An 11,893-nucleotide genomic window follows, 5' to 3' on the forward strand; every position below is an offset into this window, starting at 1 on the left:
CAGCCAGCAACAGAGTCAGATTGAAGGCCTTTTGTAGCAACCTAGGCTCCAAGTCGGAGCATGGTTCCAGTAAATAAGTAAGTATGTCTAGTTGAAACTTGTAATAGAATGTCAAGCTGATAACTAGGCGTACATTCAACTAATAGCAGCCTATTCCACCCAGGAACAATTCAGACTCGCTTACTTCATAGCTTCCAATATTCATACATATGAAAATAAACATTGAAGATTATTCTTCTGATAAAATTCTCGTTTAATTACACTAAATGAGCTTAAATTCATAATTTCATAATCTCTATGTGTAGGCATAAATTACTTCATAATTTGCTTAATTAACATAATTATCAAAGTTCTATCCGCCCAATCTCCTCATCAATATAAGTTATGTTAGTATCTTTTCTGTCGATTTTTGACGTTGCTAGGCAATTAGAAATCTTATTTTGGTATTTTTGTTTCTTAAAATACTTGTAATAAGATGAAGATTGGGTATTTTTAACTGCAGTAGGTAATGCCACTTGGGGTGTCTGAGGAGAGTAGAATTACTTACTTACTTCGCTGATCATACAGATTAGTTGTGATCCATTAACTTCAAGACTGGCTCTATCGCTGGCTTCCAATTGCCATTTCCAAGCGCATCTCTATTTCTTATGATAGCTTCCTTTCAACATTTCTTTGGTCATCCACGAACTCTTTTACCGTCCAAAAAGCCAGATCTGAAAACCTTAATTAATGTAGCTTGGAATCTGGAGTGATGAGCCTTATGAAGGAAGTACAATACAATAGTAAGTATGTGGCAGATTTGCTAGCCAACAGACCGGATATCCAACCGAATAAATGAAGAAATATGTCAAAAATTTAATTTAAATTTCAACAGCGAGAGTTGCTCTATTTACGCTTAATGATTTTGTAGAGCAGATTGCTTATGGTTTTGAGATTGAAATTGAAAGTTTGACTTCTTGGAAGGCTTGTCATTAAATATCCATCAAAGATGTGAACGTCTTTACAAAGTCCCGAGCAGCACAATGCGGCGGATCGCACTTTTCGCTTTTAAAATTGATCAGAATCAGGTTCAACGGAGCCATCAGGACTACTTCGTGTCTTAGCCTTAATACGACAATTTGCGGTGCCCTAGCGAGCACTAAGTGCTTCTCGGAATCGATTATGAAAGCATTTTAAACTTCTTAATCCTCCTCGAAGAAATTTCCTTAAAGGATATTAAATTACAACATTGTACATCAACCATAGGTCACACAAAAAGCAAATCAATTTAAAATTACAAAACAAACAATATTCATTTGTATATCAAATGGAAAATTATTGAAATTGATCTCTGTTATGTATAACATAAAATAATGTTATTAATATTGTTGAACATAAACAAGCAAAATTTACATTTCTTGGGGTGAGATTAAATTTGTTTATATAGTCAAAATTGATTTGGTCAATTATTGATGAACATTTTCATGCTTTGAAGGTAATTTGAAACTTATTGACATTTTTGGGGACATTTAAAGCTATTTTTGTTAGTATTAAAATGTCTTGAATGTAAAATTGTACTTTGTGACTTGTTTGAGCATTGTTGCTTGATTAGATTCTAACCTCAACTACAACAAGTCATCATTTTCAGATTGATGCTGCAAATATTCTAATCATTAAGTAATCTCTAGTAGCTGTCGTCTATTTGGCTTTCGTTAAACTTCATGTTTCTGTTCCGTTCCTTAATCTGACGTTGTTTAAATCCCTGATTTAGGGTTGAGCTTGTACATTAAGCAGTTGAAGCATCTAAACTTCCAAAAAAGAACAATTTTAGAAATGGAAATCCAAATCTGGAACTGGTTATGTAAGCTAAGATATCCAGACTCCAGGTCTGGAGCTGTTAATGTAAATTAAGGTATCAAGACTACAGATCTAGAGCTGGTGATTTAGCCTAAGGCATCCAGACTTGCCTAAGAAGCCGACTCCTGTATCTTCTGTGAAAAGGTGAGGTTAAGCACATCGACGCGAGAGGCTAAGTGCAACTTAGCTTCATATGTTGCATATCAACACCTTTAGGGACCCAACACCCTTCGAGCGACCATACCATATTTGACCGAAGCACCTTACTTGACCCAAGCACCCTACAACAGCAACCCATCTAACTCCTTTAGATTCAAAGCACCTTTGTTTTGACGAATCCATCACAGCTGCTTTTGACCCAATTTCACAGCGAGAAATGAAAATTCCCCGAATCGTGCTATTCAGTTCAATTACTTCTCAAGAAGCCAAACTTTACAACAAAAACACCAGCTTCACAATTTCCACAGAAAATTCTAAAAGATAAAATCATTAAGCATGTAAGGGTAAAGGAATTTATGGCTTACCATACAGCTTATAATGATTTCATCATGGAAAATATTTGAAAGAGATTTTCTGCCTCGCATAAAGTTCACTTTTTTTTTTGGCTGTGTATACAAAGTAAGCACATCACAAACAAATATGTAAGTAAGAGCAAATTAATGAGTTTAATTTTTAATGAAAATCCTCCCTGGAAAACCCCACAGTCGTGGTGATGGCAAAGAAGAGGGAACGAATGAGGAACGAAAAAAAAATGTTTGAGCATCGCATATAGACGCGCTTACACATGTGTAAATATATGATGAGAATCATCATTAACGCTAAGCTGCCACACAAAATCTCTCTCTTCTGCCTCATATATATCGTTTATTATCTTTATCATTATTATTATTATTATTATTATGTTATGAAGATGACAACGACGATGAGAAATTGAATTTCATTGTCTTTTTTCTCATTTTCTCATCATTTATGTCCTTAACGATGATCCCTTTTACGTCTTTTCAAGCCATCGAATATATTAAAAATATGTATGTCTAAGGTAACATTGAAAATTGCAAGCGTAAGCTCATAAAACATAAACGTACATGGAAGTAAATTAAATTGTGGATATAAATAAAAGTAAATGCAAATAAATCATATGATATATTGTCTTGATACTGAAGCATAAGGATGAACACATTTTTACTCTTAGAGAATAAAGGAAGTCTCTCGTTTTTATGCCTTGTTGTTCAGTTATCCGTGCAGTTTTATGGTGACAACAATGGCCTTGAGAATAATATTAAAGGGAGATAGGGAAGGGGATGAATGAGATGTACGGGTTTCTTGTAGGAATTGAACTTTTGTAGTTTGTTTTTTCTCGTACTAGATCATCTACAGCACTAGAAAAGCCAAAATTTTAAATTTAATTACGTTTTACTGTCCTAAAATTCTCAAAGTTTATATTTTATAGTTTGCTCCGCGTTTAAGAATATTTTGGCAATAAAGTTCATCCAATTATGTTGATACATCCAAAGAAATTCATCTTCAAAAATCGCAAGTGGAAAATCCGCCAAAAAAAGAACAATCCAAAGTCAATGATTGAATTATAACTAAGTATGGCAGGATAAATCAGGTCTTTTGACGTTATCGTATCTTTGGAATCTGCAGAGCTTGCAAGTTTATCGGATTCTACTATAATTTGTAAGCCTATAGGGTGGAGTACAATATATTGTTAATCGCAGTGCCTCTAGCTCATAATGCAGGTTCCTTCAAACATTATATATTATTTTGTAACTAAATGTTCAATAATGAAGCAAAAGAACAAGAATTCTGATCTGCAGCTTGTAGATAGAACTAGAAAATCGATCTAGTAACAGTCCTTGCTCTCAACTGTCCGATTTAACATGTATGCACAAACAAGCTCTATTAAAACAGCTCGTACTACACAAAATCAGCCATGGCCACAATATGAAATCAATAAGTAATTTATATGACTTGCATATAACCAGCAAATGAAGCTTTGTGTACATTGTAGACGGATTTCAAATTTCAGGTAGCTCTTTTGTTATTTACTGCCCTCAAAATAACCATTTAAAAGCTCCAAAACTATTGCAAAGCTTCAAACAACTCCACTGAACGTCTCATGTGAATGACCCTCTTTATTGAGAATCTTATTTATTTGCACAAAAAGAATCTCAAACGCCAGTAGAAATTTCTCGTAAAATCCATCATAAGCTGCTTGAAATTCTTGTAAAACCACCTCAAAGACGACGGCAATGCACGAAAAAAATGAGAAATATTTTTCATCACAATAATCAGATTTGTGTACTTTATTAAAGAATGAAAGAAAAATGTTCCTTACATCAGTGTTCTTAACTCAGTCTCTATTTCATATTCACCCGATAGCTAAGAAGAAAGGAGATATAGGCATTAAATTTTCAGCTTATTTTGTCGTATTTTTTGTACCAGTTTCTCTTTTTTTATTTTTATAGGAATCATTTGAGCGGCAAAGAAGCATATTTTATGTATTTACGTTCCTTTTTATCTTGTGATATCTTTTTTCGTTTATGTTATGCTTTTATCCTGTTTTTGGTTGCTGACTTTTGTTGAATACTCTGAATTTTGTGGTAAATTTTATTGCTTAAAAATACTCAAAGTTTTTATTAGATTGTTTGCTCCGCGTTTTTGAGTGTTTTAGGATTGAAAGTCATTCAATTGAGTCAATAGATCAATAGAAATTCACCTTCAAAAATCGCAAGTGGAAAAAAATCGAATAATCCAAAGTCAATGATTTAACTTAAAAAAACACGTGCTGGTTATTTTAAATTGTTTGCTCCGCATTTTAGAGTGTTTTGGCATTGAAATTCATCCAATTCTGTCAATAGATCAAGAAAAATTCGCAACTGGAGAATCCATCAAAAAATAAAACAATGATTTATTATATTGTTTGCTCCGCTTTTTAAAGTGTTTTAGCATTAAAAGTAATTCAATTAATTCAATAGATCGAGATCAATTCACCTTCAAAGTTCGCAAGTGGAGAATCCAAAAAAAAAGTAATAATCCAAAGTCAATGATTACACTCAAGAATCATGTGCTCATTAAATTAAATCCATCATTTAACAATCTCGGCATGTAATCCTAAACACCTACAACCATCATGCAACATTAACATCAGCCTCAACATTTAAATATTTTAAAACCGTCTCTCTAAAAAGTCCTCACCTAAAGCTGTTCATTTCATCCTCTCTATTTTTCCCTCAGAAAAAGTTATTGTTGTTTCTGTGTTATGCTCGTGTTTTGGTTGTCACAAGCTTTAACAAGTTGAAATGAGAGCAAAAATACATAAATTTTGCAAAACAAAATGCTTGCTGCAACTTAAGATTACCATAGTATTATAATGGGTTTGTAGCAAAAGGAAAAAAAAAAATTTTAAATTGAGATCTGAGAGGAGAAGCAAAAAAAAGGGATGTGATGCTTTTTAAAGTTTAAAGAGAACAAAAATTTTGCGAAACTTGAGACATTTCTGAAGGATTCTATGATAATTTTAAAGGAGTAAAGTTTCAGAATGAGATAAACAATGGGAGAAATTTTCTTTTTTTGTAGGAAGTAACACAAAACTGTTGAGGTTGGGATTTTAGATTTTGCGTTCTGAATTTTTTATGGACAAACTTGTCAAGATCAATTGTGAGAAAAAAGGTATTTGAGAAGGTTGTGATGAAATCAGAGCATCGAATTGCCTTTCCTAAATTTAGATAATTTTGATCAAAAGTCGTTGATGTAGTCAAAATATTGAGTCCAGAGTTGATGATCTGGTTATCATGACTCCAGCGAAAAGAAACCCTAACCGGCAAAGATCCCGTTTTTAGGTACCGTAGCGGTCGTTTAGTACTATGAAAGCATCTTTTCTACCTGTTAGAGAAGTCAGCTGAAGTTTGGAATGAAATTATAGTTTGAGCAATCATTTTCAAGCCTGAAAGTCAACATGTAACATACATCCAACCTAGGGATCAAACTAGATAAATCACTGTCTATTGCTTGCCAATTCCCAATTTCCAGTGCAAAATTGTCTCAATATCGACAACTTCCTTCTATGAGTTCTTTGGACGCTTACCAATTAGGTCACACATTTTTATGGTATTTTCCAGGGGTACATTCCAGGACTTGAGTATGACATTCCAACTAACAACATCTTTTAGACTTAGTTAACCAGACACAGACTAGACCAATGTTGTGTACCAAACTTACAGACTAATCATTTCATTTCAGAGTGAAGCATGGTGTTGTTATCTAAAGAAATTCTTTAGCTATTCATATCATTGAGGTTCAAAGCTGCGGCGATTCGCGGTTAATATTTGTTTGACGAGTGATCCAGACCAAAAACCAGTGTTGATCCAGGCAATCCAGGCGATCCATTTGCCTTTAAGCTGACTTTTAAAGGTTTTTTTTTTTTTTTTTGAGAACATTTGCCTTTTCATTGCCTTTGCAAAGTTTGCCTTTTTTTAAAGTCAAAGGCTCTTGCCTTTGATATCTTTATCAACACAGCCAGAGACACTTACATTTTACAGTCGGATCAGAACCACTCCTTTGATGACATTATTGTCTGAAGTCTTCGAAGGAAGAATTACATCCTTCCATCTCTTTTCCACAACAAATGATTCGAAGAAGAACACATGAAAAAATTCATTTGTTGAGTCTCGAACCCACGATTCCATAATATTGCAATAATTAAGTATCAAATTATTAAATCATTCCACTATTGATCCTCATCGACTCACATGTGTTAATCAGATCCAGTCAATTAGACAAACACAAATTCAGACCCTTAAATGAAGAATAATTTTCAATTACCGCAAAAATCAAGTCGATTTCCTTAAAGCCACAACATCTCGTGATGCCAAAATAGAATAAAAATTAATCCCAAGTTTCCCATAAATCAAATTTTCCATCCCTAAATGTGTTTTTTCTTATTCAAAAGTTTTCACTTTTCAGTTTTCAACTATTTTTATATCATCTTCATAGCATCAAACCGCAACTATTTAAACTTTTCCTCCCCAATTGCTTGATTCTCTTCATTTTTAGCGCCTTCAAAATGTTGTAGGAAAATAAAAAAAAAGAGGAAAAAAAAGTTTGAATAAGGAGCAAAAACATGACATAGAGTGAGAAAAAAGTGCTGGCATGAAAGCACTTCTGTTGCCAAAACACAATTATGGTGATGGTTTGAGATTGTTTGAAGATATTTTCTTTTTTTTTATCTCGTTTCACTTCCTTTTTCCTAATTTTCATTTTTCGCTATAAACTCAAGTGGAAATTAACGAAAATTTAATTTGTAAAGAATTTTTTGTGCTTTCTTATTCCTTTCTACTTCCTTTTTCACACAATCCCACATAGACGAGTGAGTTTTTTTTTTTGTGTGCTGCTTCCATCGTTAAATCGACTTATGTCGAGTGAGGCAAATAAGGCAGTTTTGAATGAAAAACGAAATACTTGAGAAAATAAAGGAAGGATAAGAAGAAGACAAAATCCCATAAGAATCAACCTACATATATACAAAACCTGAATCATGAACACGGAAAAAAAGCTTAAATGTCTTTTTTATACTGTATGGATTCATCTTATTCCTCATTTACACGCGTGTGCAGTTATCGAAAATGTTTATGGACTTTTATGAAAAATATGGATGATGTAGCTTTAAATACTTGATGTAAATTAGGTCATAATTCAAATGTTCATTATTAATGGAAATTTAAGATAAGCTTTTCAGAGATTGATTCGAAATTTGTGTGGAGTCGAGTCGACTTGAGTGGTCTCTTTCATACAAAATTCGAGTCACTTTGATCTATGCACCACTCAAGACGACTCGACTCCACACAAAATTCAAGTCGACTTTGATTATGCAGATAAGTATAGCCATGTCCCGAACAGCACCATGCAAAAAACTTTCACTGTCGGCCCTTACAATGAGACGATAACAACAGTCACAGTGACGTCATGGCACCTTCACGTGTTTATGTGAACGATGCGACGTATCAACTGCATTATACCCGATTGCTCACCGTTTTAGCTTGGAATTGGTATCATTGCAGTATTAAAGGTAAGACAAAATGATGCCCTGATGACACAGTAATGGCTGATTTACGTGATGCGATCTATTCACGTGTGTTGCTCAGGACTGGGATAATTTGTTAATTTTAATTGTTCCAACACCGCTTATCTAGGCATAAATGTGAGAATATGTGATAAACAGAACAAACAGCTTAAAGTGAGATTCGAACTCCTTCTACATTAAAAACACAGAAATAACTTCAATCTGAATCCATAATAATCACATCCATTGATTAGCTTCAATAGAATCACCCAAGATCGCAAACAAAGCATCATTCCCCAGAAAGCAAGAAATAAATCATCTGCCTAAAAATAGGACAAAATATCAATAGGCATTGAAACAGAAATGAAGCCAAATATTAGCATCTAAGTAGATTACACAACGATTTTCATATGAACATAAATAGAAATAAGCATCAAGATTAAAAAAAAAATAAAGGTAAAATCAAGGACAGAAGGCAAAGGAAGCGAAAAAAAAGCTTTTACATGCATCAAAATGGAACATAACATGAGTTAAGATGTTCAGTGGGTTCAAAATATTTTGGGCGTATTTTCGGTCTTGAAAGGTAGTTTGTGCTTTCTAAACTTCATCAACGTCCATGTGGCATCGCCGATTTTTGACATAAAAGTTAAGATTTGGATTCAAGAATTAGCGGTAGCCAGCGATAGAGCCAGCTTTAGGAACCGACTGAGAGAAGCCATGGATCACACTTGATCTGTACGGCCAGAGAAGTAAGTATTGATACAAAAATTTTGGCATCATCTGGAAATTATGAAAATTTATGCTACCTTTCGTACCAAAATACGTCATTTCGGATCAAAACCAATAATTTACAAGCAAATACATAAGTTATGAAACACCTTTTCTTTAATTTCTTATTTTCAGTCCTATTTTGCACCCCTAAGTCGAGGTTCCTCCATAAAATGCTCCAATTTCTCCAAGGGTGCTACCGTTTCTAACTCCAAGTCACACACTGCTAAATATAGATATTTAAATACCTATTCAGATTGAAAATGATGGCAATATTGTAATTCCTTGACGAGAAGGAGCTTAAAAAGCATTTATATCAATGAAAATTGAACCAAATGGTTCAACATATTAGAGTGCAGAGCTCAGTCTTGAATAATAGAGAAGCAGTTTAAAATGTAGCACTATTACAGTCAAAGAAGCATAAATCTTGATGAAAATTTAAATCAAATTGGAATTCCCAAATCCGGTTATTTTCGCCAAGTGGCAGCCACTTGGCTTTAAGTATACTGCCACCTCGTCACGTGGTGGCATCATTTCAATATGTGCCGATTGGGATTCTATTAAAAATTTGAAATTTTGAAGCACAATTCTAGGTTTTGAGCATGAAACGCAGGTCTGCAGTTGTTGCAATTTAAATTTTCAGGTTTGCAGTTTTCGGCCTTGCCTTACAGTAGAGTTCGAAGTTGACACACTTGAAGTATCAAACTAAGTGACAAATCAAATCGACTTCGAGCTCTGCCTTACAAATCATTGTAACTTAAAGGCCTAGGTTTTAGGCATCAGCCCTGTCTTAAATCCTATGTGACCTAGCGTCACTGACCAAATATCAATCTAAAGCTTGATATGACTCTTAAAATAGACAAATTGAAGTGCTTGCTCAGTTCCCATTAAAAATTACATCCTCATTTAATCGGCTACAATAAAGAGTTGCAAATAGCAAAAAATGGAACAAAAAAGCAAGAACAAGAAGAAGAATCACAACATGACATAAAGGAAATGGAAAGAGAAATTAATGAATGTTTAAATTTCGTTATCCAATAAATCACAAAATGTTCTCATTTTGCTTGCTATATATCCAGTCATTCCTTCCCCAGCACATATATGGAATGTTATATTGTGTAATAATATCTAACATGAACATAGTTGGGATTATGTCTTATTACATTCAGTTCTCAGGGATTTTCTCATCGTCTTCTTTGGCGTTCTCCATATTGCGGAATGTAGACAAAAAGCTTTAACTGTCTTTGAAGATTTATTAAAGGCACAAAACGGCATGCAGACGAAAAATGAGTAAAAGTCGAAGTTTAGGATTAAATTATATCAAGCTTAAAACATTTTTTAGCAAGTCTTTCCACACAGATGTTCATGTCAATTTAATTAACGCTTCATACAAAATCCAATTATGGTTATTATGGCATTGAACTTTATGGAAAATGATGTTATGTTGAAATCTAATTCTCAAAGTTATTTTTTTCTTGGTGCTTACGCGATGAGATTTATAATTGGTTGTAAGTGCTGTGTAACATGCAAATTACTTCTTATTTTTAGCGCATTTTTGAAAAAAAAAAATGGCGGTTACAACTTCACTTTGATCGGCTGACAAGCTCGATGGCTGGCTAGCTGGCTGGTTGACTGAATGGCTGAATGGCTGAATTGCTGAATGGCTGAATGGCTGAATGGCTGAATGGCTGAATGGCTGAATGGCTGAATGGCTGAATGGCTGAATGGCTGGATGGCTGAATGGCTGGATGGCTGAATGGCTGAATGGCTGAATGGCTGGATGGCTAGTTGGCTGGATGGCTAGTTGGCTGGATGGCTGGCTGGATGAGACTTGAGATCTCAGCAACCAGACATCGTAGAGACTTCTGGTTTGAAGCATTAGCTCGGTACTATCGAGTTATTGGCTTATCGCTTAGTCTAGCAGCTTAATACCTTGGTTAAATACATACCTTTGGTGTTTTAGCCACAGTTGTAAAACAGGTGTCTTTGACAGGCAAAAACCATACAAATTCTTGATAATTTGTATAGTTTTGTACGATTTTTGCCTGTCACTGGCACCTATTTTGCAACTCTGGTTTTAGCCATTTGGAATTTTGAAATATTTTTGACCGTTAATTTTCAAAAAAAAAATTATCGTTATTTTTCATGAATTTTTCAGTTCAATTACTTGTGTCTGTTTGAATTTTATTGCGCGAATCTAATTCTGATCGCTAGATAAAAATGCGCTTAAGTCACTCGATCAACAGCACGAAGAATCTTAACATTTTTTCTTGGAATAGCTCATTAAGAACTTGAAAATCTACAGGAGATGGAGAACCTTTCAATTTACTTCATTTGCTCATAATTGAATTTAATTGACAGCACATCACATATTGGAACTGACATAATTCCTTTTTTTTGCATACACAAAACATTTTAATTAACATTTTTACCAAACAAAAGCTATTGAATTTCGCAAACTAGCAACTATTTGTGTCAAATGTCATATAATCTACAGCTAACAACTTTTCCATACATGATTTTCAATTATGTCAGCACTGTTGTAGAGTAGCTGTTTTATAAGTATGTCACGAACATGATCGGGTTTTTTGTTTTAAAAAAAATTATAATAATGGAAATTTTCAAACATTGTTTCACATCATAAAAAATTATATTTATGACAGAATGTTTTAAATATTTTAAATTAGATCATTTATTATGTTCGAAAATTGGAGCTGGATTACTTTAATCGAACTTGCATACATATGATTAGAGTTTTATGTTGTTTTATGTTTTAAATAGACTCCAATATGGAGACTTGAACAAATTCACACTAAATAGCAGAATCTTAGTCAGAGCGGCACACTGAGACTTACTTTCTCACTTCGCTGGCCGTACAGATCAAGTGTGATCCATGGCCTCCCTCATTAGGCTCCTGAAGCTTGCTCCTGATGGTTTCTTGCCATCTAAAAAATCGGATTTAAATACGCACACTGAGTAATTGAACCTAAAACAGGAATCCTAAGAATCTTCAGATCAGTTTAACGTTTCAACCAGAATTGACATCCTGATAGAAATAATCTGAATAATCCGCCGAATCACGGTTTCCGCAAGTTGCCCGTTCAGTAGATTGTCACCTTCTGTTGATAACCCCTTACGCAGGTCTTATGAACCGATAGTCGGCAAAACCAGACTTTTGCCAACTCTGGTTTCAGTGTTAATTAGACAATTGGCCATCAACGACAC

Source organism: Chironomus tepperi, unplaced genomic scaffold, assembly GCF_022539635.2.
Source record: "Chironomus tepperi strain 1889 unplaced genomic scaffold, CSIRO-AGI_Ctep_v1 contig_217, whole genome shotgun sequence".
Classification (NCBI taxonomy): Eukaryota; Metazoa; Arthropoda; class Insecta; order Diptera; family Chironomidae; genus Chironomus; species Chironomus tepperi.